This window comes from Ambystoma mexicanum, chromosome 8 (genome assembly GCF_040938575.1).
Source record: "Ambystoma mexicanum isolate Mex_15411 chromosome 8, UKY_AmexF1_1, whole genome shotgun sequence".
NCBI classification, from domain to species: domain Eukaryota; kingdom Metazoa; phylum Chordata; class Amphibia; order Caudata; family Ambystomatidae; genus Ambystoma; species Ambystoma mexicanum.
This window is the reverse complement of record NC_090929.1, coordinates 1,488,618,021-1,488,645,826: the sequence shown is the minus strand read 5'-3', so window position 1 is coordinate 1,488,645,826 and position 27,806 is coordinate 1,488,618,021. Positions and strand designations below refer to the sequence as shown.

Below are 27,806 nucleotides of genomic sequence, written 5' to 3'. Positions count from 1 at the left end.
GCATGGATTCACATGCGAACCCTCCCGCCTACCCCTCTGCGGCTCTTCACTTGGTCATACTGCCACTTCACGTGCTTCCAAATCTGAAGATGGCTGCCAGAGGCGGTGCTTAGGTAGAGGGCAGTCATTGGCTGTGGTCAGTATGACGCAGAGACCAGTGATTGGTTATTACTACGAAAGACAGATCAGAAACGAAACTGATACTGGTTTTTTCTTTACCGAGGATTCCCAGCCTGACGACGGGGAATATTCATGAGCATGTGAATCCATGCCAGACCCATGCTGGAGAACAACAGTTACAGGTAAGTAACTTGTTCCATATGGGCATATATGGGACCTAGAAGAAATAACTAAATACCAAAAGTGAACAACTTTGGAAACTGTCAGGGATGGGCCAACGCAAATGAGGGAGTTAAGGTGTTTCCAACATCGGACATGGATTTTAAATCGGAAGAATCCAAACCCACTTTTAATCCATCCTCATCACTCCATAGATATCCCAAGCTTTTCTTAACAAAAATCAGATGGCCAGCCATAATATTCCAAAACCTATTCTTGAGCACTCCTGGTGGCCCTCATGCTAATCCTAGTCTAAGAAACTCCAAGGTTACGACCAATAATAAGCCCCTCAACCTTTCACTATAGAAAATAACCTAAGCTTCAGTCTCTCATAGCCTCCCTCCCCTGAGAGTGCTCGCAAAACACTGTGGCGTCTCCTCAGTAGATTGTTTGTTTTTTTCTCAGGTTTTTGGTTTCTCCTCATCCATCTTTTTCACGATTAGTTCCAGGTTGCATGTTTCTATTGGTGTCCTCCACCAGGTTTTGCTATAAAGTCAAAAAATGTCTCCTTAATGCTTTCTTGTGCTTTACAGGCTGCTGTTTCATTTAGCCCACACTGAACTGGGACTCCCAAAAGCATCTCCAGTAGGGCTTGCTTCTCATAGCCTCTAGATGCCAGAGTCTTTGTCAGAATCTCCAACAATTCTTCCACCGGCAGGGGCAGGTTCTTCCTCTATCAGGATTGTAGTGCCAGGTTCTTCCAGATCTTCCCAGTAAGCAGTTCTCCATGGATTTCTTGATTCAAGCAGCAGTCTCCCTTCCAAAGGGGAAGCGGTAGGTACAGCTACCTCCTCTGGTTCCAAGACTAGAAATAACATCCTTTGCGTCAATGAGGCTGTGGGTTGACTTTTAAATACTTCTGATTTTCCCAGTCCGGGGCCTTTCAAGATGCCTGTTCTGACTAGGCTCGGTAATGAGGATTAATTTATCCCGTTTGCTTTATTCTTGTCTCTTCTCCATTGAATACTCAAGAAAGGGGAACCTTTACTTGTCAATGCTATTTTGCTAACAGAGGGTGAGGTTTTAAATGTCTTTGAATCTCTGCAGTGTTTGCCCGGCGGACATCCGTTTTCTGCGACTATCGGCTGCTATGCCAGCAGGGTGTTTGCATGTTCACGAGGTAGTGAAAAAGGGATTTTGGTTTGCTCAGGCAAAGCTGTTGACCGGTTTTGTCTGGTGCAGTTTTGATGCTCCCCTTTGTGGTCTTTGTCTCTGCAGTGGGCTGTTGGGACATGCAGTCCCCTTTTGATTATTATGGATACTCGGCTCCTGTTAATGGTCCTGGTTCTACTCGTCTTTTTGGGGATGTTGTGTCCAGGGCTTCCTGCTATTCCACCATTTTGGGGGCACACATCGGGTTGCACCCTGATTCCCTCCAGTCACCCGTGACTCTGTTCACCCTTCTAAAGGATTTTGAGGGTCTTGACTCACCACAACCCCTTCATGTCAACTTGATTTCAATGGAAGGTGCCGCTCCATAATGTAAAGGAAAAATACCAGGAACCTAAGTGCAACCTGCCGACATAATATTGGAAAACAAATTCACTTGGGTCAGACCACACACAAGCGTTACAGAATCAAACAAATCCTACCACAAACATCTAACATGTCCTAATCATGTGCACAGATGGCACCTATTGTCCCCTTTTGGATGATGTCCAGTGTGTTTCATTTCCCCCCCTACTTTTCCTCCTTGTCTTCTCCCCAAATAACACTCTCCTAAACCCCTACTCTAAAACTTCTTGCAAAACACACACACAGCATGCCTTGCTGTTTTCACACAAACTTTAATCAAGCTATGATTTAAGCTCTTCTTTTTTAGCCCTATTGCAAGTGACTAAACGAACACAAAGCGCGCTTCAGGTGATTAGACCTTGAGCGCTCCTCTTTGAATATTCTTGTGTCTTCCACAAAACCAATAAAGCAGAACGGCTCTTGGGTGCTTCAAACCTATGCCCATAATTACCATATATATTGCATGTGCCTCTCCTTTCCCACTAGCAACACACTCTTCCCTCTTCTTACAGAGCCACACACTGCGAGGCTAACAGCAAATGGTTGAAGGGTGCATTAGAAGACCACTTTTCTTTGTATTGCCTGAGTACAGTAGAAACCACCCTAAAAATAATGTACATATCTTGTAATTTGGTGCTTGTCATATAGACGCCCTCCCCCTCCATCCACCCTCACCCCATATGAAAATCACAAGAATCTTTATCAGATAGAATTACAGATATGGTTGGCACAAATGAAAGTGCATTTAGAAATCCACACCAACAGTTTTAGATTAAGATGAAGAGATAATTTCGTCCTTTAATCAACTCCACCTCTGGATAATGGTCAAACCTGCCCATGCAATTACCATTTTTGGATGTGGAGCAAAGAATAAAAAATGTTGTCCAATTACTATTTTGTGGATTACCCTTCTTGTAGGCCTATCCTTCATCAGATTCTAATTCAAAGCAACAGTTGGAAAGAGTGATGTAAGCATGTAAGCATTTATTAGTAAAGCATGCTCGGAGAGTGAAGAGAGCGCCCAGGGATATAGATATGCATTCTACACATGAAGAAAGGTGGATTGTAGTGGTCAATGGCTTAATGGTGCAACACACCCTTGAAAGAGGTCCTCCGGTGCATAGGCAACAAGTAGAATTTAGCTAGCATGGTAGACCTGTTGGTATAACAATTTTCCTTTGAGCAAGGTGCCACGGCCATGTTCTGAATGACCTAGAAACGACATAACAGGAAGTAATGGAAACCCAGCAGTAGGGCCTTCCCATAATCTAGTCAAGTGGAAACTAAAGGAGAACTGTCCGTAGCTCTTGCATAGCTGGAAAGAAAAGAAAGTAACCTTTTTTTAAGATGTTCAAAGGCTGAAAGCAATTACTAATTGCTGCACCAACCTGCAAAAACATAGCCAGCTCAATGGAAGCGAATGCCCAAATTATGGATTTAGAAGGCAGGGGTCTGGGCAAGAGCCATGTAGGGTGACCAAATGTTGATTTCCAGTGATCATTGCCTTCTTCCTACAACCTCAACACTTGCTTATTGGCATTCAGAAATAGCCAATGAGAACCATCCAATAGTGTATGGTCTTCATACACTCTACAAGTTGATTTGTCCACAGGTTACCCTTTTGATGCTTTGTACTGGGCTGCATAGTTTTCATATGTAGTCCATCTATCTCCTTTAGTCTCCAAAAATATACTTGCAGAGTGGATAATGGTGGATCCTTGTGTGGGTGGAAGGTGACCCCCCCCCCCCCCACCCCCCGGAGAATCAAATGCTGTGAAGAAAATCTTTAATGATAGGAAGTGCTTCCTTCTTGAGTTTATGGGCTTCAGATGTGGTTAGAGCCCTAGAGGCTTTCACGTTCAGCAGTTGTATGCTTTGCCCAGTCTTCAGCTGTTATCATTTAGTGACAGTCCCTTTCTGGTTCTGGGGATTTCTAGTGAGGTGACCAAGAAGGATGATCTCCTCCCCGAGCTTGAGCATGATGGGCCTTGGTGTCATGATCTCTGCTTCCAAAAGATCAGGACTTGCCCGACTCCCTTGGAAGCAGACCCATAACACCGGTTCCGAGTGCCAGCCAGTCCCAATTGGGACCTTTTGGACCCTGTCCTGGCGCCAGTGGCACCAGGCTCATAAAGATGCCCAGTCCCAGCGCTGGAAGCGCCGGGCTCATAATGCTTGGGTGGACTTACCTGCAGCAGACCATGCTGCTTACTTACCTGCCAGTTGAACCCCTGATCCTCTTCTGTTTGGGACTACTTTTCCTGTTGGGTGGGGCAGGAGCCACTCCCTAGGTTCAGAACACTGGAACTCTTCTGGAAAGCAGGAACTCTTTTCTTACCTAGGCGTGGCTGTGGAAGGAGACACCTAAGCACTACAGGAGGCTATTTAAACCACACCCGATGGATGAATCTTGCTTTGTGTTATTCTGCATTCTCTGCAGCAGAAAGCTCATCGTGTCTTCTGCTTCTGATCCTGGGCCTAAGGGAACAAAGGCTTACCATCCTGGAATCCAGTCTTCAGCAGCACCTGTAAAGACAAAGAAAGAACAGGTTAGCACTACGGTCTTCAGTGGCAGCGCATCTCTTACCTGGTCCATCAGCTGTCACCAACGCCTCGCGCTGCATTCCGGCATCTGAAAGACAAAGGCTTACCTACTCTTCGCATGCTCCGGAGGTCTTCGCACTGCATTCCGGCATCTGAAAGACAAAAGCTTACCAGCTCTTCGCACGCTCCGGAGGCCTTCGGCGCTGCATCCCGCATCTGAAAGACAAAAGAAGGTGCGTTTAAAGACATTGGGCAACTTTATTACTCACGTGCCATTACTCCTTCCCACGTCGAATCCAGTGGGTATTCCAGCACCCTTCAGCTTCTCTAAAGCTCTGAACTTGTACCTGCAAGATAAAAGGGACAGTTAGTGCGCATCGTGAAGCAGGCTACAAGCGCTTACTTACTGCTTCCAGGCGCTTCTATTCCTCACGCGGGTTCGATCCTCAACTCTCATCAGCCCGCCATCCGCCATCGCCGGAACCCTGCAAAACAAGAGATATCATTACAAAAGACTTTTAAGACATTTGAAGTGCCCAGAACTTACCGTTCGTGCAGTTAACGACGGACAGCAGTCCTCTGAGGTCAAGAGGCCTGCACCCTTATCCAGTGAAGAAACTGGTTACGGCACCCTGCCCCGAGGCAGATGGAGAGCTCGGCGTTCACTTACCTAAGGTGAGGGCGTTAACCTTTGGGGTTCTACAGGAGAAGAGAAAGGGAAGAGGAGAGAGGCACCCAATAACCCCAGTTCATTAATCCCATATTTTCTATCTGCAGACATCTTACTCTTCGAGTCAGACATACAGTGCACAGAGGTCCAGCCCAAAGAGCCAACCGTGTGTTACACATCACCTTTGAAGATACGGCATTCACCCAGTCAAGACCGGCGCCTCTGCGGGAATCAGGTGAGCGTTACAGAACACAAAGCCTACCGCAAAACTCTCACCCAGGCGCTATGGAAACCTCGGATACCGACCAGCTAGCCCAGTTACTTGGGGAACTAAGAGCAGAAGTGCATGCAGCCCGTCAGAAACGAATGCTCTAAGAAGGGAACTGATTATTTCCAAGGAGCGAACAGACGATCTCGCTAGACAATTGCTACAGTCACAAGCCGGACAAACTCCGTTACCCGCATCAGGGGCAAATCTTCCTTCAACATCCTCTACGAACCCAGTGCAGATCAACCTACCTGGGAATGTACCTCTGGCTCCGCCCGAACGATTTTCTGGTGACCCAAAGAGGTTTGCAGTATTTATTAATCAGTGCCGGTTGCACTTCTTATGCCGGCCAGCAGCCTTTCCAACTGATCAAGCTAAGGTAGCTTTCGTACCTTAGTGGCAATGCGGCAGACTGGTCGATCCCTCTAGTTAATCAAGATGATCCGGTTCTCCATGATGTTCAAGCTTTTCAGCTCAGTATGGAAAAACTGTTTGCAAGACATTCACAGGGGCAGGCCTTGGACAATGAGCTCCTTTCAGTGCGACAGGGTAATCAAGACCTTTTGGCTTATATTGCGTCTTTCAACAGACTGATAGTGGAAACTCGATGGCCTGAGGACAAAAGGATTACGCTGTTTTATAGAGGTCTACGTGGAGAGCTCAAAGATGTGTTAGCCCAAGTAGTGAATCCCCCGCAAGACTGTTCGGACTATATTGACTTAGTTGTTCAAATTGACCACAGACTGCAGAACAGGAAGGCCGATCGTTCCAAGTTTGATGCTCGAGTATTTTCCAAACCACCAACTCCTACCAAAGGAGTAGACTCCGGGGAACCCATGCAAATAGGGGGCCTGAAAGGACCACTAACACAAAAGGAGCGGGAAAGGAGAAAACAGCTGCAATTATGCCTCTATTGCGGAAACTCGGGGCACTTTCTTCGAGACTGTCCGGTGAAACCAGCCAAGAAGGCAGTAGGAGCTGCAGTTACCAGGGTCACAAACTCTGAGCAGGGAAACGACCTCGCCCGACAAGAATAGAGGTCCTCTTGCCGAGCGTTAAAACCAGTTCAGTGACCTCGCATTTCGTGATACCTATGGTCCTCATTAGCCCTGAACATCCGGATCGATTACATGCGATTGAAGCTTACGTCGACAGCGGTGCCATCGGCAATTATGTGGATCATGAAATGGTTTTGAGGATGAATCTGACTCTTTGTCCAAAGGCTGTAAAGGACGTCATTACTACGGTGGATGGTACGGAGATAGCCTCCGGACCAGTAACGCATACCACCCAAGAAGTGACGCTAGTAAGTCAAGATGGACACCATGAAAAGATCGTGTTCGATGTGATCAAGGCCCCTCAGTTCCAGATTATTCTAGGAATTCCTTGGTTAGAGAAGCACAATCCTCAGATCGATTGGCGAGCAAGAACGGTTCAGTTTCCAGAATGTGTCTCTACTTGTCACCCTCGACCTGGTGTTGCACTGGCAGCAATTTCCTCTGAGGCTCCCCAGTTACCTCCTGAATACCTAGAATTCCAAGATGTTTTCCGGAAGGATCAGGCTAACTCTCTACCTCCTCATAGGTCTTATGACTGCCAGATAGACCTGATACCTGGATCTACTCCTCCTTGTAGTAGAATTTATGCATTCACCGAGCCTGAGAATCTTCACCTCCGACAATACCTGGATCAATACCTAGCGAATGGGTTTATTCGTCCTTCCAAGTCCCCTGCTTCCTCAGCTTTGTTCTTCGTTCCAAAAAAAGAAGGGGACCTTAGAACTTGTATAGATTATCGCGCCCTGAACCAGATCACCGTTAAGAATAGATATCCGTTACCTTTGATCCCTGAACTCCTGGACCAAGTCAGAAAAGCATGCATATATACAAAGCTGGATCTTAGAGGAGCCTACCACTTGGTACGAGTAAAAGAGGGCGATGAATGGAAGACGGCCTTCCGCACCAATTATGGGCTATTTGAATATCAGGTCATGCCCTTCAGACTTTGCAATGCCCTGGCCGCCTTTCAATATTTTATGAACGATGTCCTCGGAGAGCTCATAGATGTGTGTGTTGTTGTTTACATTGACGACATCCTCGTTTATTCTTCATCGGAAACTGAACATCGGAAACACGTGAAAATGGTTCTCGAGAGGTTGCGTCAACGCAAACTTTTCGCTAAGTTGGAAAAATGTGTTTTCAACGTGACTGAAGTTGAATTCTTGGGATTCATATTATCACCTAGCGGAGTGCGTATGGATTCAAAGAAGGTCGATGCAATTCTCAAATGGCCATCGCCATCCTCCGTAAAAGGTGTTCAAAGCATGTTAGGCTTCGCTAACTTTTACCGCAGGTTTATCCCCGAATTCTCTCGAATAGTCCAGCCCATCACCGCCTTGTTAAGAAAAACAAACGTTTTGAATGGTCTACCGAGGCGGAACAAGCTTTCCAGAATTTGGCTTTACTAGTCCTAAATTGTGAACAGAACCAGTACAAACCATCATATTGTGGGGGTAATGGTAGGGGCATTTCGATTGCCCTTGGGTCTCTTTGAAGGGGCACTGTTCAGTCCCCCTGAGCGAGTTTTGGCTGGTGGCAGTGGATACTACTTTTTATATTCAACCGCAAATATATTCCTATGGGATTTTCCCATTGTTCGAGGCTAATACTTTTTAACATAGCCTCAAACATACCGCCGGTTTATTTATTTAATATTAATTCCCTGGTTGGTATATTATGCCAGAACTCTGTTCCAAAATGGAGTGTTTGTTCGCTTCTGTGACTCCAACCCAAGTCCAGCCCTTTGTTCCACTTTTTGGCGGGCTTCACCACAGAAGCCTCCAAAAGTGGCGCCACTCTGTCTGGGTACCACAGGGGGGGTTGGAGGGGGTTTAGGCACCCTGGGCTGAGTTGCTTCGGCAACTGAAGTCGCACTCTTGTGTGATTGGCCCAGTGGTGAGCCGCCCGGCTCACCACTTAGCATGTTTGAGTGGCAGCTAGGACTGATGAATGGTGGTTTTCTGCATAATGGCAGGGCTTTGGGGACTGGAACTTCAGACGTCGCCACAGGACCAAAGAATCTAAAGAGGGAGAAGCTGAGCCGACCTGCAACGACGACACCACCGGTGGAGCCCTGCTGAACCGACTCACCACTTCTTCCAACGACAGAGGAGATATTCATCCTGAAGAGTCTTCTTCCTTTGACTGGTGGGGATAACCAGTTTGCCCGCCTTTTCGCCTTCCCGGATCATCTCGTGGCCGCCTTGCCTGTGCCAAGCACCCCGGCAACCGGGATACCACGTTTTTCCACTACCGCAAATAAAAGGGTAGTACCTTTTTAACCGGAGAACTCCGCGGCTGGTTTCTTCCCTGGCAGTGCAACCACCTTCAGCTTTCCTCCACGTCGAGACCATCTATTCCTCTGGACGCCACCGCGACTTGCACCCGCTGCCAGGAACAACTGCCCCCGCTGGAGGATTCTCTCCACTTTCAAGGTACTGTGTCCGCCTGGCTTCCCTCGCAACGGTCTGTGTGGGGTGTCTCTTAAATCCTCAACTTATCACTTGGGTTGGCCCTAGGCTGGCTAACTGAACTTTTCTGACCTGAACTGATCCCTTTTTAAACTCTGCAAGACTTTCCAAGCCTTTTAAACTGTGTGATCTTGGGCGCATTGGTGTTCTACTCTCTCCAAGAGGGAGCTTGGCCTCTGAACCTTTTGCTCACAAGTAGACTTTGACTTTCCTGCCTTGCTGAGTGCTTCTAAAGTATTGTGTTGTGTGCTATTTCTAATTTCTGCCTTTTCCCTCCCTTTTTGTTAACTTATTGGAGTGCCATCTTTAGTTAAGCGCTCACCTCTGTCTGGAAATAAGTGGTGTTAACTAAGACTTGTCTAATAAGGAATAAGGGGTGTATATATATTAATAGTAACTGTGTTTTTGGACTTGCTTACAATAATAGTGCTAGAGTGTTTCCAAGTGTGTCTTTAAATAAATAATTATATACTTGCTACCAAAGCTCTGGTCAGTGTTTGCTTGTGCTACTGTATTTTGGTACCTATCTTGTATACTCTATATACTGTCTAACTCTTCTTGAGTGAAGTCTGGCTGCTCAGCCACAGCTACCAGGTAAATCTGGGTGGTACAGACTGCTACCAATTGGGTTAACTGCCAACACCTATAGTCTTAAGCCTTTTGCAGTGATCCCTAAGGGAACTGCACAGGTTTCTGCCTAACAGGCCACGATTACATTGACCCGACCATCGTTGACAGTTACTCTCATCGACTACAGTGGGCACATCTTTGTCAAAGGCGTTGATGGCTCCTTCGTCAGCGGCCACCTCGTCGGCCTCTGCTTCGTCAGCGGCCACCTCGTCGATGGCTGCCTTGTGGACGAGCAAGGAAAACCTGCTAGCAAAACCTGCGACAAAGGTCCTACTGCCAGCAAGACCCACGACTACAGCTTCATCGACCGCCACTACCCAGTCAATAAAGGCCCCAATCGTGTCTGTAGCCCTGAGGGAAGTGTCTAGACCAGGAGACCAGTACACACAGCTCTGTTGGTCCGTTGGCCATTTATACTAGTTCCGAGGACAACACACGGCATGAGTGCTTGGGTGCAGGTGGCTACAGGCTTATAGGCGTGGACTTGCTAAAAGGCATATGAACCCGTTGATGCACACCAGCATTCCTCTGGCGGGCCCAGGGGCTCCTATGCAAGCTCCAAGAGAAATGTCCCAGGACATCTTTACAGTGGTCAGTTCTCTGGTCTCAGAGATTCAGCAGTGGCGCCACCCATAGCGGGCCCGTGAGGGAGCGACCCTAGGTACAGCCCTCCAAGGCATCCTGTGAGAAACCTGATGTTGTCTCACCTGCTAGTCCCCGGGCATCTGTCATCCAGGTGGCCAGGGCACGGCCATTTCATTTTGGATTCAGTTCCTGGGGTGGACTAGTGCAGAAGATCACCTGGATCGGGGGGGGGGGTCCTTTGGAAGTGGGACATCGGAGGGTGTGATGCGGTATCCCCTTCCTTGTAACACTTTCCTCCTTCTACCAGGTAGGATACCTAGGAACTCAAGCCTCCCCACCCCCTTTCCCGACACAAACACTGTTTCACGGACAGCTCGTTGTGAGAGAAAACAGACTAACACCCGAGCCATATACCCGACGTGTCTCAACTCATGGGTCAGGCAGAGTCGGGCAATTACTGATAATTACACACACCTGACTTCCATCACACTTCCCCGCAATGATAAAAGGCAGTGCACGAAAGCACACCCTGAGCAAAGCAAAGCACACGTGGAAGCAGCAGTTCAGAGATGGCAGTTTAATACAAGTAAAAGGAGGCAAGACCAGAAAGGGTCGCAAAGAGGGAATTGCCCCTGGCCTTTTCAGAGGGAGACAACTGATACTTTCACGAGCCCTAGAGAATAAGAAACATAAGACCGGGACTGAAAGCTGAAGAAATGTGCATTGTGTGTTGAAGGTACCCTAGGCTCTCCTGCATCGATAGCCGCTGTGGTACTGTCCTTGGCTCCTACAACAAAGCTGCTCCAGTAAAGTCAGCACAGCCGGTATGTGGGGGAGACTGATAGCAGACCGTTGTGTGTTAGAACCAAGGTTGCAACATTGTATGAAGAAATCTGCAAAGAATAGAATGTAAGGCATACGTAGTGAGCGACCTTGAATATAATTGAATTTCTGATGTTTGTTAATCTGCTTAGAATCACATGCTGTGCATAGGTCCGACATCCAGTGGTCACTGCGGAGTATTGCATTTTGTTTTTCGTAGTCGAAAAGGGGACGTCGACAAGGCGTGTCTGAAACACTATCCCTATAGTGACGTGCGTTGTACCCACAATCCCTCACGCGTCGAGGTCCCTCAGATTGTTTTTTTCCGCCCAGCTTCTGGTCGCCTTCACGCGGAGCTCCTCGAGAGACATTGCAACTCCTCGACCTTTGGTCGTTTTTTCTCTAATATTAATAATCCCTCCCTCGACGCAGTTGTAAGCTGTTCTCCGCCGAAAAGAATCTTCGACGGAGGGTCGAGCGGAAGAAATCCTTCGGCGCTGCCGAACACGTGGCCTGGCCTCGCAGGCCATATACAGTAGGGAGAGTGGGGTCGTGGGACATCTCTGGGTCTTTTCTGAGAATGCCTTTCCCTTTCCCCTTCCTTTCCCTTGGGGTGTTTATCGCGATTTATTGCCTCGGCTATGGAGAGGACACCGTTTAGGTTTTGCCCACTTTGTAAAGGCAAATTCACTTGGAAGGACAAGCACTCACGGTGTAACCGCTGCTTGCCCCTCGATCACAAGGAGGAAAGGTGCGCGGCTTGTCGGCTTCTTAAGCCTAAAACTCTAAAAGACCGAAGGGTTAAAAGGTGGGCGGCCTACGCGATGTCGAAGGCCGAAGGTTCACCCGCCGCTGCCACCACCGACAGTGACGAGGAACGCGATAACACGACCTCCGCTACGGAAGTCGAAACCCCCTCTAAGGAGCGCTTACGCGCTTCGTCGTCTGTCCCCGGCCCCGACGGGCTCGGCTCACGCCCTGCTTATGGGGATGAACACCCCGGCGACACAGACGCACACAAAGATCCACATAAACACACAACCCACGGCTCTTCTTCGACGAAGTCGAAAAGACCTTCGGCGCCCAAGGAGACGCAGGTTCCACCGGCGACCTCCTCGGACCGTTCGGGTTCGAAGCCCCTCTCGCAACCGCAGCCGCGACCTGCGACTGGGCTTTCGGCAAACAAGGGCGCTGCCACCAAACCATCGGCCGGTGCGCATCAACAGAAAGCGCAGACCGCTGTAGAGCGTTCGATACCCATAGCGTCGAAAACTCAAGCTTTCGCCGACAAACGAGTCGCCGACAAGCGAGTCGCCGATAGCTTAGCAAGGATCGCTGTAGCCGACGCCCAAAAGCGTACGCCGAAGATTTCGTCGAGCGTTACGCATAAGTTAAAGGATACGCCGAAAAAGCCCGATGGGAAGCAGGGACTACCCCCTTCAGGCAGGGAGTCTCCCGACACACCAGAAGGTTTTTCGGAAGGCGACGGGACACTTTCCTCGACGCTTTGGGAGAGGTCGAGCCATTTCGAGTTAGATAACCCTATGTTTCCCCCGCCAGACCGCTCTGGGGTACCCCATGAAACTATGGAAAGACTCCACCTCTGTATGGAGAGGATGGAAAAGTTCATGAGCACCCAGGCCTCTCAAACACACAAGAGGACCAGAGAAGGGCCTCAGGAGGACCCCAGGGCCAAAAATCTGAGGCTAGTCGATCCCCAGCAGGACACAGCCTCAGACTTCCAAGATGTATATGACCTCACTGGGGAGGAGCAAAACTTCGAGGAAGAAGATGATTTCATGGACAATGAAGAACAGAACCAGGAGGAATGTCTGGAAGACAGAACAGACATTATAGAAGAAGGCTTCGGGGTTAACCCAGAAGAGGGACCTTCACACCCCTGGCAATCACCATCAGTGTATTCCGACACTGATGTCCTAAACCTAACTCCTCCGGACAATTCTCCAGTTAGGAACACGTCTCCAATTGACGATCAGCCGACGTTCAATGCACTGTTGCGCAGAGCAGCAGCGCATTTCGAACTCGACACCGGGGAACTCTCTCCAGAATTGGACTTTGTAGAAAGAGTGATTAAGGAAAAACCCACGGTCAGCCAGACCATTCCACTCCTCGCTTCAGTAAAGAGAAGGATCATACCTTCGCTGTCCACTCCCGCTATGATCAGAGGGGTCAATCCACGGATTGAAAAACTTTTCACTCCTTCACCCTCAGACCCCCTCTACATTAGGGGACATTCCATTCCTGATTCCCTAGTGGTTTCTAATACTAGAAAGAGGGCAGGGGTACCACTTTCCACCAGTGAGGCACCCCCTGACAAGGAGGGCAAGAGGCTATATGCCCTTGCAAAAAGAGTTACTTCCTCGGCTGCCTTCTCAGCAAGAATTGCCAACAACAATTCCTTGCTTGCAAGCTACGCAGACGCGCAGTGGGACAAACTGCGAAAAGACGCAGAGGAAGCACCGGAGCCTTTACGTACGCGCCTACTGTCAACTATTGGCGAAGGAACCCAAGTGAACCAGAGCATTGTTAAAAACTCTCTGGACGCGGCAGAAACAGCAGGACGTTCCTTGGTACAAGGAATACTCCTAAAGCGCCATGTATGGCTGCGCAACTCCGGCTTTAAACCAGAGACACAGGCGTCTTTGATAAATAAACCTGTCGAGGACGCTAACCTCTTCGGAAAAGCGGTAGATGAAGCCCTAGAGATGGCTAAAAAAGAGTTTGACACTATCAAGACTCTCGACCAGATCTCTAAGCCCACTACCAGGCGCGGCTATGGCAACAAACGCTTTTTTCGTGGCCAACGCCAACACCAACAACAAAATCAACATCAGCAATACCCTGCCACCAATTACCAAACCAATAGTGGGCAGTACAGCCAAAGAGGCCAACGCCGGGGCAAAGGGAGGGGTCGGGGATCCACCCCCAGAGGCTCCCAAGCCCCCAACAACTCCAAGTGACGCGAAGATTCGCGTCCCCTCCCATGCAACACCGGTCGGGGGCCGGATAACATCCTTTCTTCCTGCATGGGAGGAGATAACGTCAGACCGTTGGGTACTGTCCACCGTAGCCCACGGATACTGTATCGAATTCAACAGTTCCCCATCCTACAGACCCCCGAGGGGACGTCGCATGACACCGGAACATCTTGCCATCCTTCTCCAAGAAGTACAACAACTACTGGAAAAAGGAGCCATAGAGGTCGTGCCTCTATCTCAGGTAACGGAAGGTATTTATTCAGTGTACTTCCTTGTACCCAAAAAGGATCTAACCATGCGCCCTGTATTAGATCTGCGCCCAGCGAACAACTTTATCAAACCCCAAAAGTTTCGTATGGTAACCTTACAGGAAGTAATCCCACTGCTTTCTCAGGGAGATTACATGACAACATTGGACATGAAAGATGCATACTTTCATATTTTAATGTTGCCAGCGCACAGAAAATACCTCAGGTTCATGATAGAGGGCAAACACTACCAGTTCAAAGTGCTACCCTTCGGCATAGCATCAGCACCAAGGGTATTCACGAAGGTGCTGGCAGTGGCAGCGGCCCACCTGCGCAGGTTGTCCATCCCAGTTTACCCTTACCTCGACGACTGGCTCATAACAGGGGATTCTTACGAAACATGCTTCTCCAATACCCAAAAGACAGTAGACCTTTTGTTCCAGTTGGGCTTCTCCATCAACGAAAAGAAGTCCAGTTTAGACCCCAGTCAAATCAAACAATTCCTAGGGGCTCTAATTCAAACAAAGGACGGCCTCGTCTTCCCCTCCAAAGAGAGGGTCCAAAACATGCTGTTTCAAATCCCTCAATATGTAACCGGTCGAGAGGTGACGGTACGCAAAGCAATGCGCTTGCTAGGAATGATGGCGTCGTGTATTTATTTGGTACCTCACGCGCGCCTGCGCATGCGCCCAATGCAAGAGTGGCTCAACAGCCAGTGGTGTCAGGCCAGCGGACTATGGGAGGATCTAGTTGTGGTCTCGCAGGCCTTAGTTCTCTCGCTACGGTGGTGGACAAAGGAAAACATGGAAAAAGGGAAACCCTTTGCCACACCCGCGGCGGAAGCCACTCTAACCACAGACGCATCCCTCACAGGATGGGGGGCGCACCTATCCCATCAGACTGCTCACGGAGTGTGGACTCCGAACGTAGCACCCAAACACATAAATCTACTGGAGCTACTAGCTGTGTTCAAGGCGCTAAAAGCCTTCCAGGAACACCTACAAGGCAAAACAGTAATGGTCCTTACAGACAGCACCACAGCCATGTACTACATCAACAAGCAAGGGGGCACCCACTCTCCAGGCCTGTCCAAGCTGGCCCAGAATATATGGAAGTGGGCTCTCAAACAGGACATGTTCCTACTATCACTACATGTACCCGGGGAACTCAATCTGCTAGCAGACAGTCTCAGCAGAGATTTCCCCCTGCCCAAAGAGTACGAATGGCGCCTGCACGAAGACATCGTCTTCGACGTCTTCACACAATGGGGATTCCCAGAAATAGACCTGTTCGCAACCCTGGAAAACTCACAATGCCTAAGTTACGCCTCCAGGTACCCCCAGAACCAATCCAAGGGGAACGGTCTGTCGATGCAATGGTCAGGGAAATTTGTTTACGCTTTTCCCCCGACTGCCCTTCTCAACAAAGTGGTGCACAAGATGCACCAGGAACAAGTGACCATGATACTAGTGGCCCCAATGTGGGCACGACAACCATGGTTCGCTCACTTGATGGAGATGTCTCTATCCCCCCCAGTAAAACTCCCCTGCCCGTACAACATGCTGTCTCAGGACAAAGGCAGGACTCTGCATCCATGCCCCCAGAACATGAACTTAGCAGCTTGGCTCCTGAGATCATAGAGTTCGGACATCTACAACTCCCGCAAAGATGCATGGACATCCTCAGGGAAGCCCGAAAACCGAACACTCGCCACTGCTATTCTAGCAAGTGGAAAAGATTTGTCATCTGGTGCAGGAGTAAAAGCATCAACCCTATTGACTGCTCTCCCACACATGTGGTCCTATACCTGACCCACCTATTGGATTCAGGTCTAGTGTTTAACTCCATTAAAGTCCACCTAGCTGCACTTTCTGCATACACCACTTCCCAACTCAGTGTCGTGGTGGAGGATCCCTGTTATAAAGGCCTTCATGGAGGGAGTAAAGAGAATACACCCCCCGATAGCTGACCCAGCTCCCGGATGGGACCTTAATGTGGTACTTACCAGACTCATGGGCTCTCCATTCGAACCCATGCACAAAGCATCTCTTAAACACCTCACGCTTAAGACTGCTTTTTTAATAGCTATCACCTCCATCAGGAGAGTAAGTGAACTTCAGGCTCTTTCTATTCTAGACCCCTTCGTTACAGTTCACAAAGATAAAGTGGTTCTACGCACTCACCCTAGGTTTGCTCCGAAATTTATTTCTAAATTCCACGTAAACCAATCTATAGAACTACCAACGTTCTTTCAAAATCCTTCCAATTTGGGAGAAAGGACTCTGCACACACTAGATGTACGCAGAGCGGTCATGTTCTACATGGAAAGAACCAGACCACTGAGGAAGACTAATCAGTTCTTCGTCTCGGTGGCAGCAGGAAGAGAAGGAGATGCAGTTTCAAAATCCACTATTTCTAGATGGATTGTTCAATGCATCACTCTCTGCTATACTCTTGCTAAGAGAGAACTGCCCTTTAGGCCAAGAGCACACTCTACTCGAGGCACGGGGGCATCCATAGCATTCATTGCAAATGTTCCCCTTGAGTCCATCTGCAAAGCGGCTACCTGGAGTTCTGTGCACACCTTTACAAAACACTACTGTCTAGATACACACTCTAGATCTGACTCCCAGGTGGGACAGGCAGTATTACGACACCTTTTCTCTACTGTTCCTTCTCATAACCCACCGCCAACTCCGGGTACTGCTCGCTAGTCTATGCACAGCATGTGATTCTAAGCAGATTAACAAACATCAGAAGAGAATGCATTACTTACCGTAAAGGCATTTCTGATGATTGTATCTGCTTAGATTCACATGCGCCCGCCCTTCCTCCCCGCTCGGATGGAAGGAACATAGACTTCCTTTATATATCTCTCTCTTTTCTGTACTCACTCACGTCTAGAAGGCTCCCTCAGGGCAGAAAAATACAAACAGAGGGACCTCGACGCGTGAGGGATTGTGGGTACAACGCACGTCACTATAGGGATAGTGTTTCAGACACGCCTTGTCGACGTCCCCTTTTCGACTACGAAAAACAAAATGCAATACTCCGCAGTGACCACTGGATGTCGGACCTATGCACAGCATGTGAATCTAAGCAGATACAATCATCAGAAATGCCTTTACGGTAAGTAATGCATTCTCATCCAAGGTATTACGGAACCTTTGAAACCAAGGTAGATGCCATGTACAGAGTGGTCTGGCGCCAAGTGGGTGCTCATTCGAAGGACTGTTTTTTTATCAACTCAACATTTTAGTCGCATTTTAACAATAAACAAGGACATCAGACAATGCATATATTCATAGAAAATACAACAATAGCACGCTCTTAGCATAGTGTCATATTAGGGGAGTCGGGCCCAAGAGGTGTACAGCCCTCCGGGGGGCCAGTGGGGGCGCGCTGGTGCAGTATTACCTTTTAGTCTCTCGGTTCATTCCAGCCAGCGGGTTAGTGGGGGCCTTCGGGTGAGAGCAGGGAATTTTACTATGTAGTTCATGAATGGAGCCCATGTGTTCCGAAAGTGGTTCAGGTTCCCTGCTCGTAATGCTCTTTTCGGCCACTACAATGTCCCAGCACTTTGACCACCATATCGGGATTGAAGGGCCCTCTGGGTTTTTCCAGAGCTGTGCTAGTGCGATTTTGGCTGCTGTCAAAAGGTTGGTACATAGGCGGGCTGTGTGGCCTGTCAGTGGGAATTCCCAGTCGCCGGTAGCCCCCAACAGTACGATCCCCGGGTCCCAGGGAATAGCAAGACCTGTGATCGACTTTATGTAGTCTAGTACCCCTCTCCAGTAGTTCGCAACCTGCGGGGCATGTCCTTAGCAGGTGGAATAGTGTTCCCTCAGTTGTGCAGCCTCTCCAGCAGCTCGGTGGGATGTTTGGGTTGGATTTATGTAGCTGTGCTGGTCTGACGTAGTATCTGTAACAAACCTTATAACTGTCCTCTCTGTTGGTGACGCATTGGGTGCTATTATGCATTCTCGGCCAGATCTTGTCCCAGGCCTAAATGTCTATTTTTCGCCCCAGATCTTTCTCCCAGTTGATCGTGTATTTTTCTTTGATGGTGGGGTCTGACTTGTTCAGAAGTCGACATATGGTGGAGATTTTCCCTCTAGGAGGAGCAGATGTTAATGTTAATTCCAGTGCTGTGAGGTCCCTGGAGCCCTTCTCCTTAACCATCCTCTGGGATAGCCAGTGACGGATCTGATAGTATCTGAACCTCTCCCCCATTCATGTTCATAAGAGTTATCGGTCTATAAGAGACCACCTGATCCGGATCTTTCCCTGGTTTGTGGACTAGTATGGTAAGTGATTCCACCATTGATTTGGTCACCTTCCCGGATTCCAAGAATGGGTTGAATAAGAGTGTGAGCGGAGGGGCTAGGATTTGTCCGTATATTATGTAAAATTTTGCTGTTAGCCCGGGGCGGTGTTCTTCAGGGGTTTGATGGCGTCAGATAACACCTCTACCGATATTGGGGTTTCTAGGGACTCGAGCTGGGGCTTGGTGTTGGGTGTTATGTAGGATTGTAAATACTGTAAGCTTTGAGGCCGATTTCCTGGTTGAGGTGGCAGGCCAGTCATGATTGCGCTGTGGTGGGCTAATAGGGCTTCCATCTTTTCAGTGTTTGTGTATCAGGGTTTGCCATCCTCCCCAAGAAGGCGAGCTATGTTGTTCCTTTTATGCACCTGTTGCAATTTATAAGCTAGAATGCGGTTTGCTTTGTTGCTTTTGCTATGATAAAAGTGCTTAGTGTATGATATGTGTAGGCGCGTTACAAATGCCATATCATATCATAAGTGTTTCAAGGCGTGACGAGGCAGGGAGGGGGGGGAAACAAAGGAGGGACAGACAACGATCCTACTAGGCCAGGTGTCATTCAGATCGCGCAAGGGTGGAGGGGAAGGGAAAAGTGCAAGGGGAAAGGGAGAGGGGAAAAGTGCAGTACAGGGTTGGTAGAATACAAGATAAATAACAGGGGCCCGCTGGTGGCAAGTGCAAGGTAAGTGCAGACAAGTGCTGGGAAGGGGGGCTGTAGGGATACAGAGACAGTCCCGCAGTGCAGGGGTTGCCAGGTAGGCAGTGCAGGGGAGAGTGGCTGGGCCAAGGACCGAGAAAGGTGAGTAGCCCAGTTGCAGATTCAGAGCAGTTTCAGTAACTAGCAGGGGAGAGGGTGAGAGAAAGCAGAAGCAAAGAGGAAGGTTTTGAGGTGCTTCCGGAACCGGAGATGGTTCTCCTCAAGTTTCAGGGAGGCAGGAAGGCTGTTCCAGAGGGAGGCCTCTGCTGCGGAGAGAGATCTACCACCAGCTCGTTGCTTGGAGAAGTGGCTGACCCTGAGGGAGTTGGAGGCGGATGAGTGAAGAGCTCGAGAAGGAAGATATTTAGGAAGAGAGAGTTGAAGGTATTTTGGCCCCATGCCCCAGAAGGCCTTGTGGACAATGCAGAGGGTTTTGAACTTAATCCTCGCAGCTACTGGGAGCCAGTGTAGCGATTTCAGTCCTGGAGAGATACGGTCCTTGGGCTTGAGGCCAAGGACACGTCTCTCAGTCCTGTTCTGGATGAGTTGCAGAGGGCGGAGAGTAGAGGCAGGCAGATTTAGATAGAGGCTGTTACAGTAGTCCAGCTTCGAGAGAACCAGGGCTCTGGAGAGAGTGAGCTTTTGGGGGAAGGCGAGGAAAGGAAGGATGCCTCTGAGGGGTTGCAGCTGGTAGTGTGACTTCTTGGAGACATCAGATATGTGAGGAGAGTGTGGAGTCGAAGATGACTCCGAGGTTTTTTGCCTTGCAGGTAGGAGCAGGAAGAGGGCCAAGAGAGGCCGGCCAGAGAGCTGCAGGGAAGGAGGGAGTGGGTGTGCCGATGAATCTCAGTCTTACTGGCATTAAGGCAGAGGTCATTGGCGGCACACCATTCCAGTATAGCAGAGAGACAGTCAGAGATGAGGGAAGGAGAAGAGGAGGCCGAGGGTAGCCTGAAAATGAGCCTGGTATCATCCGCAGAGCACTGGAAGTTGGGGCAGAGAGCGGCGATGCAGTGGGCAAGGAGTGCCAGATACTGGTTGAACAGCCAGGGAGAGAGGTTAGATCCCTGGGGGACATCACAGGTAGAGAAAAAGATATCAGAGAGGAAGGACCCCAGTTGGACCTGGGAGGGTTGATTGGAGAGGAATGAGGTCAGCCACGCCAGAGCCTGACCAGTGATACCCAGGTTATCAGAGACGGTTGAGCAGGATGGCATGGTTGACAGTATCAAAGGCAGAAGAGAGATCAAGCAAAATGAGAACACAGAGTGTTAGAGTCAAGGTTTGAGAGCAGGTCCTCCCGTATACCAGGGCTTTGGCTGAGCGTTCCGCCCAGTGGATTTCCAAGGCTATTCTCACTTTTTTCAATTCCCTCTCTAATTTCCTGGTATGGCAAATATTTAGGTCCTTCTCTAGTACTGAGACTTTGAGCTCCAGAGTGGATGCTTGGATCTTAGAGATCTGATATTGTTCAGCGGCTGCGCCGATGAGTGTCTGTCACAACCCTCGCCCAAAACCCCCTCTGGCAACCCCATTGGCCAGGTGGAGTCAGGACTCGGGCCTCTAGAGTCTGGCATCCTCTTCAAAAGCCCTCATGGGGCCAGTCCTGGCGCCTATGGCGCAAGGCTTATACACCATGAAAAACAATGTACTTGGGAACTACTTTATTGTATTGTCAACCAACATGGAGGCATCCACATAGCTTGGTTCCTAAGAACCAAGCTATGCGGTCTAGTGTTTTGGGTGTGGTAGCCTAGGGACTACTTTACCTATACTTTACTATTTTGTTGGGGTTATTTAAACCACACCCGAGCAACACAACACGCTTTACGTTACTTTGCAGCTTGCAACGCGACGCTCAGTGTCCAGCTATTCCCTCGAACCTCGGAGAAGCAGAACCTGCAAGGAAACAAAAGGAAAATCATTAGCAGCAGCATCTTACCTGCAGTCTTCATCTTTAAACACTCGCAGTTACTGAGAACAGCTTCCTCGAATCTGCACGCCTCCTGGACAGAACGACCTGAAAGAGGAAGATGGAGGCAACATTAAAGAAAGCAGTAGAGATATTTACAAATTACGAACTGCTCAAAAGGCTTACCTGGCTGGTCGCCTCTCAGCTGGCACCTCTCCAGACATTCCACTCGCGCTGAAGAACACCGCAACCTACAAGGAAGCAAAACACAGGTTAGCAAAGGCAAGACTTGGCAGTGCTGCGCATAGCGCTTACTTACCGCATCATAGCGCTCTTAATGCGCCATTATTTACCAGCGGGGCTCAACCAAGCCAGTTCGCCACGCTGAAGCTCTGCATACATAAAGGAGAAAAAATAAATTTTAAACAAAGAAAGGCATGCAGGATAGCAACAAAACTAAAGAACAGCAATAAGACCTACCTGAACAATATCAAACGGGCTAGCGTCAGTCAAGTAACTGGACCGCTCTCGCCCATGAAAGACAACACGCCCCTGCAAAGAAGGCAGGACGGAGAGCACGCCTAATTCTACCACAAGGTGAGGAGAGGGCGCCAGAGGGACTGAAATCCTACGGGGTGGAGGAAGGATACTTACACACAGTCGGTCAGTCTTGAACACAGTCCTCCTGTATTTTCAGGCAGAACCTTCCCTGCAGACCACATCATGGCAAAGCTGAGAAGCATACTAGCGAGTAACCCGGCTGGGTGGCGTCCCTGTGGATACCAGTTGAGCGTAACAGTGTCCCCCTCACCACAGGCTTCATGGCCTCCCAGATTGTTCCAATGGATGTTTCGGGAGCTGTGTTTTCTTTGAAATAGTTGGTCAGTGATTCCCTCACCTCTGTTTTAATTGTTTTGTCTAGTTAAGATGGGGTTGTTTAGCTTGCAGTATCTCGGGGGAGGTGTGGGTGAACCTCTTATTGATAGGTCTGCTGATACTGGGCGTGATCGGAGATCATCCGGGTGTGAATTTCTCTTTCCCCCAGACAGGGTAACAGGTTCCCTGTGATTAGAATTAGGTCAATAGAGTAGAAGGTGTAATCCCTGGCCCCCATGTTTGCCAGCCTCCATGCGTTTACTGTTTCTGTTTCTCGCATTAGTTTAGCGAGAGTTAGAGGATCAGGAACCATATTAAAGTCTCCACCGATGAGGAGGTGTCCTGTTGTGGATGTCAATAGTATTGGAATTGGATCCAGGAGGAATTTATCTTGGCTAGCATTGGGACAGTAGATCCCGACTATAGTGATTGGTTGCTCTGAGATGCATCTTTTTAGTAAGAGATACCTGTCTTCGGGGTCTCTTTTTACTGTGGGTTCTAAGAGTAGGAAGTTATCGCTAAGTAGAATCGCTACTCCCCGCCTTTTCTCCCCCGAGGTGGCAAATTAGGTCTTTTTAAACCGCTTGAATCTGATGCGCCGCTCGTCTGCAGTAGGGATGTAATGGTATAATGTTAAAGATACTGTGAACAACTTAATTGAACAATAACTGTGACTTTTATACCGGTATACCGTTTATACCTTTAAGTGTGCTTTTCAATCTGATTTGCAAAGGCTGCAGTCTTGATATTGCACTGTTGGATGTGCTGTCTGCCAAGGGGGCCTTGTTTGGCAGACAAGAGCACAGGGAAAGTGAGGCCACTTTAGTGAATGCAGATTTGCTGCTGTGACCGCTCTTTCTCTGTGATCAGTAGAGTCGGGTAAAAGATCAGCCGACTTTGTGCAAATTGTGTTGAAAGCTGCCCAGTGCCTGAACCTTTGTGTTCCAAAACTGGTAACGATGAGCTGACTGACTGGCTCTAGAAGCATACCAGAGACTCAAGTTCATAGACTCCGCCAGACCTGGATTTCATGGGCAAACTGGATTTTGTTTTGTTTCAGGTATTATTTATTTGAAAGGCCGCATACAGATTTTAAACATTTCACAGTCATGCTGCTCTGCGCTACAGGTCAGATCTTCTATGGAGATTGTCCCGATTTTCAATTTGCAATTGGCAAGACCACAGGGACATCACGAGGGTGATCTGAAAGTGAGCATTTTATTTTTCCTTTTGTTCGTATGTAAATAAATGTAATAAAACGTTCAGTGACTTGCAAAATAGTGGAGCCAGGAGCACTTTGCTTAGCAACCACTCAGCCAGCAGGAGCAGAAATGTATCGATTCAGCTTGGCCCGGCATCATGTGCCATTAGTTCAGTAAGTTAAGGTCCTACTGCAATGAGCAAACACACATTGGAACAGATCTTGCTTTGGCTGTGCAAAGTGTAAAAAAAAAAGACGGCCAGTGAAGTCATGCATATCTAATTACTCTCCCCAAGGTTTAGATTCAGTTTCATGATCATGGATTGGATAGCCATCCAGTTCTGTTTTAGCTTCGAAATTCTGGGATTTGTAGTTTTCCACCAATTTGAAAGATGGGGAACTATACATCCCAGAATTCAAAGGGGGAATGAACCAGATGCCCTTCTGATGCATGTCCACAAACAACTTTAGCTCTGTACACCAGGCATGGATTGACCTTTGGGCCAATGGGCCCATGGCCGAACCCAAAAACGCGAAATGCTTGTGTGGGCCGGTTTTTTGGGTCAAAGTGGGGCACTTTTTTTGGCCAAAGTGGGCCAGTTTGATGAGTGACTTCACTATGCAGCTAATAGTTTTGACCACTTTTGCTGAATGATTATGCTTTTCAATGTACAATTTGCAACACATTTTATCAAAAATCTCCCCATTGGGTACTATTCAAGCAGTGTCCCAAAAGGAATGAATTCCCATTTGCAACTGTGGGCCACTTTTATGTTGGTGCCCGAGACAATTTTATGCCCCAGTCCGACCCTGCTGTAGACTGTGAACACTGGGACTATCAGTGCTTTCTGCCAATAAACTGTCCCCCCCCCCCCCACAGTGTCCTGTGTAGATTTGCACTTTGGCACTAGAGTTGTTGCTTCACTTGACTCTTCACCTACCTGCCTTCTGCATATGGCACTGGACTCAAGCAGGCAGGACAGATTCTACATTCAATTTGAAGTATCCAGAGCAATGGGGGTGAAATATTTCCTAGGTCTATTCTCAATTTGTGACACCACCCATGAAAGCATTCCTCCCTCCGAACTCGCATCAGAAGGGTCCTGATGGACTCAGACCTGGGGAAAACGTTAATGATTGGGCTGTGGTGAGGTGGTGGTCTAGGCCATATTTGTGTCGATATGTATTTTAACTTTGTCATTTTCAAAGTTCTTTTTTTTGCCAATGTCTTTAAGAGGGTAAATGAACATGTATTGCATGAATCAAGAAAGAAATCAACAGCGCCCACTGAACGCTGTCCCTTTAGGATTACATGGTCAGTGGTGGCTCTGACATCGGACCTTCATAATACACCAGGCAGATGGTAAAAAAGCTATAGTGATTAGATCACTATACAACCTTTACATGTGTCTGTGTTGGCTATGACATTTTGACAAAAGAAACACAATGACATGGGCTTTCAGAGCGCACAAGTGTCTTTTCTCCCTTTAATGGGATAAAGAGTTGTCAAAACAAACTTTTAGTCGCAGTGAGGGGTCATGATGCCCATGCCATGTGGTTCCAAAAAAATGCAAGTCGAGGCCAATCTTCAAAGCGATGACCTGTGACTGAGCAGCAATGGCTGCTTTGGGGTTCATATATTTATAATGGATAATGTTTAGTAGAAAAATGACAATGGGGGATCTCCCTGGTTCTATCAATGAATTTACATATAATAAGTCAAACCGCGAAATTCCCTGCTGCCGTACCAAAGGGTAACATGTCCGTCATTACTGAACACCTTTTGGCCCGCAAGTACACTAAAGGATGTAACATAAAGAGTGTGTGTGTATGCGCACAAGCACATACTACCATCAGCCTCCAATGATCTGTGGCATGTAGATTATCAAGATGGCAACATGTTCATCTTCTCCAGTAGCCAGTGGGGGAGCTAAAAGCCTAAATGACCACTTAAGAAAAGCTATTAAGTTTGCTTTGCCAGTCGCAGCAGGGCTCCCCGCCCCCTCCTCTCCACACGCGTGTTTGTGTTGTTTGGTGGAAGAAAGAGGTGGCATTTCAGTGGAAAGTATGTTGAAAAGCCCAGTTCTGACCCTGGGTGCCTGGTTTTGTTTGTGATGATAAATCTGACAATTTGACCTTTTTAAGAAAATATTTTTTAAGATTAGTTAACTCAACCTGCTATACCTCGATAACCATGATATACCGTCATTTGGCAAGAAGGTTATGGTACCGCCATAAAACGAATACTGTGACACCCCTAGTCGTCAAACACTCTCTGGGTCTCGCCAACCCTGGGACTAGCCACCCTTGTACCTGTAGAGTCTTGACAGTGTCTCTCCGGTTGTTTGCGGGTCTTCCGGGAGCTTCTGGGACTTTCCTGGCTCACCAGTACCTTCCCCGGTCTTCTACACGTCTCGCCTGCAGCTCAGCAGCAGTTTGGAGGCACTCCAACAACTTCGGTCACCGGCAGGTGTTTCCCCGCTCCTCTGGTCTGCTTTCCACGTTGCGTGCCCTCGATGAGTGTGCTTCCCTCCTGGACATCATTTGCCCTCTGCTCTGCTTTCCTGGGCACTTTCGCTGCTCCTGCCGAGCCGACAACGAAGACGGCAGCCTTCCCTCGCTGCCTTTCAATGACAGGTGACCAATGAGATTACTTGAAAAGCTAGAGCATACAACTTTTACTTGCCAGTGATATTCATTACTTGCGGCCTCTTCCTTATCCCAGTAGTTCTTGCCTGAGATATACTGCCACTAAACATGCGGACATTGGGTAGTGTGAAATTAGAGGGGTTTTGAGGGAAATGTGGGAAGGTCAAAGGGATACTGTGTTCTCCTGTGATAGTCCCTACTCTCAATGGGGGGGTCCTCCCTCCCCATGAGATCCACTCGCTGAGTATCACCCCAAGCAGATTACCGAGTAGCGGTCTCACCTGCCTGGCCTCATGGAAAGGGGCTCCTTGTCCAGCGACAATACTTTGGGCTTCATCACAGGAGGTAGTCGAGAATTAATTTTTAAAGAGGGTACTGGGTCTCCCGCTTAGTTGCTCAACTAGTCCCTTGCTTGAAGAAGTACACTTGTGTTATCTCAGGTACATTGTAACCCTAAGTCCTCTATTATATTGACTTAGACTTTGGTGTTCTCCTGAATTAGGCATATATAGAGAAGCCGTGCTAGACCTTACGAGTCCGGAAGTTGGACTTTCGAAACCTTGGTGCACTCACAGGAAGACTACCTTGCGTGAATTGAGCACAATGAATTGTGTACTAACTTATTTCAAATAAACTCCACAAGTAAACTGATTGTAACAAGAGACTTCTTTGCCAAAAAGGGAGCTGGCCTACTGGAGAAAATCCCCTCATCCGTTCTAAGTACTTTTTGGTCGAATAAATCATGCCAGGGTTATGAGCAGTACATGGACATAATGAAACGCCCATATGAGATCATTTTATGGGCAAATAAAATAAATGAATTATATTGCTCTGGCCTTCACAGGATAATTACCATATGTGCATAGTTCTAAAAAATCCAAATATGCAGAGCAACATTTGATGATCTATTAGTCTCTTTGAAACTTGTCGGAGAATACTGATCCATCCCGGTCATAGACCAGCAGTATATCCATATGAAGATGCCACCCATATTCAGGGGTCTTAAAAGAAGGGAAAAACTGTATCTAAGAAAAGTGCTCAAGATGGAGTCAATTAAAAAACATGTTTTAGATGGTTACCAGAAATTCCATAAGCTTATTGTTATGGTTGGGAAACGTTGGCAACATAGACCACAAGTATGTTTACACCCAAAGTATTCTCTTTTGATTTGAAGCAGATCTCCTTGTTTGAGTCTTCCAAATACACTTGTGCTTTGTAAATTCTTCTCTACTGTGAGAAACCTGAAGGCGTCTCCCTGACTAGTCCCCGGGGGTTCCGTCATCTAGGTGGCCAGGACACGGACATCGCATGTCACAAAAGACACCAGACTAACACTCAACAAGCCTTTTACCTGACCTATCCCAACAACAAGGTCGGGCAAAGTCAGACAGCTGAAAACACACACACACACACACACCCCCACACACCCCCACACCCCCACCCCCCCCCTCCTTTCCCCCTTTCCCCAGAGGGATAAAAGGTGGAGCGCAAGACAAGCAAGGTCGATTGCACGACGAGAGCGAACTCATCAAGGCTGTTCAAGAGGAGAAAGACCGAGCATTCCGAGGGTGACAAGGAGAGAAGTGACGTTACCCTTTCCGACCAAAGCCCGTGAAACCTCAGCAGAAGACATCGTAAGAATGCAAACAATAGCCAGCGTGTGTTGCAGATGTCAACGGTACACTAGACCCTCCTCCGCTGATCAGCAACACGCGGAGAGACTCTTGTCTCTGTGGTACCAACTGTGACTCCACAGAGAAAGAAAGCCAAGCGGTTCATCGCAGCCGGTGAGACGAGGGGAGATGCGATGACAAACCGAACTGTGTTGAACAAAAAGTAGCAAACGGCTAATTGAACTGTGAAAGATTAAAAGAGCTATTAATGCAAGGAGGAGGAAAACCAGCAACAGAGGAGTCCGGCACCACAGGGGTGCTCACTCTGGAAACTCTGGGAGATTACCCGATTGGTGAAACTACCATAACCAGAAGGCATTGGGAA

The 27,806-nt window shown here is 48.3% G+C and overlaps 1 protein-coding gene across 2 annotated transcripts in view; it reads left to right on the top strand.

The window, feature by feature from the left end:
- Positions 1-27,806, top strand: part of SLF2 (SMC5-SMC6 complex localization factor 2) — a 1,286,318-nt gene that overhangs the window by 274,188 nt on the left and 984,324 nt on the right. The gene's annotated exons all lie outside the window — the stretch shown is intronic.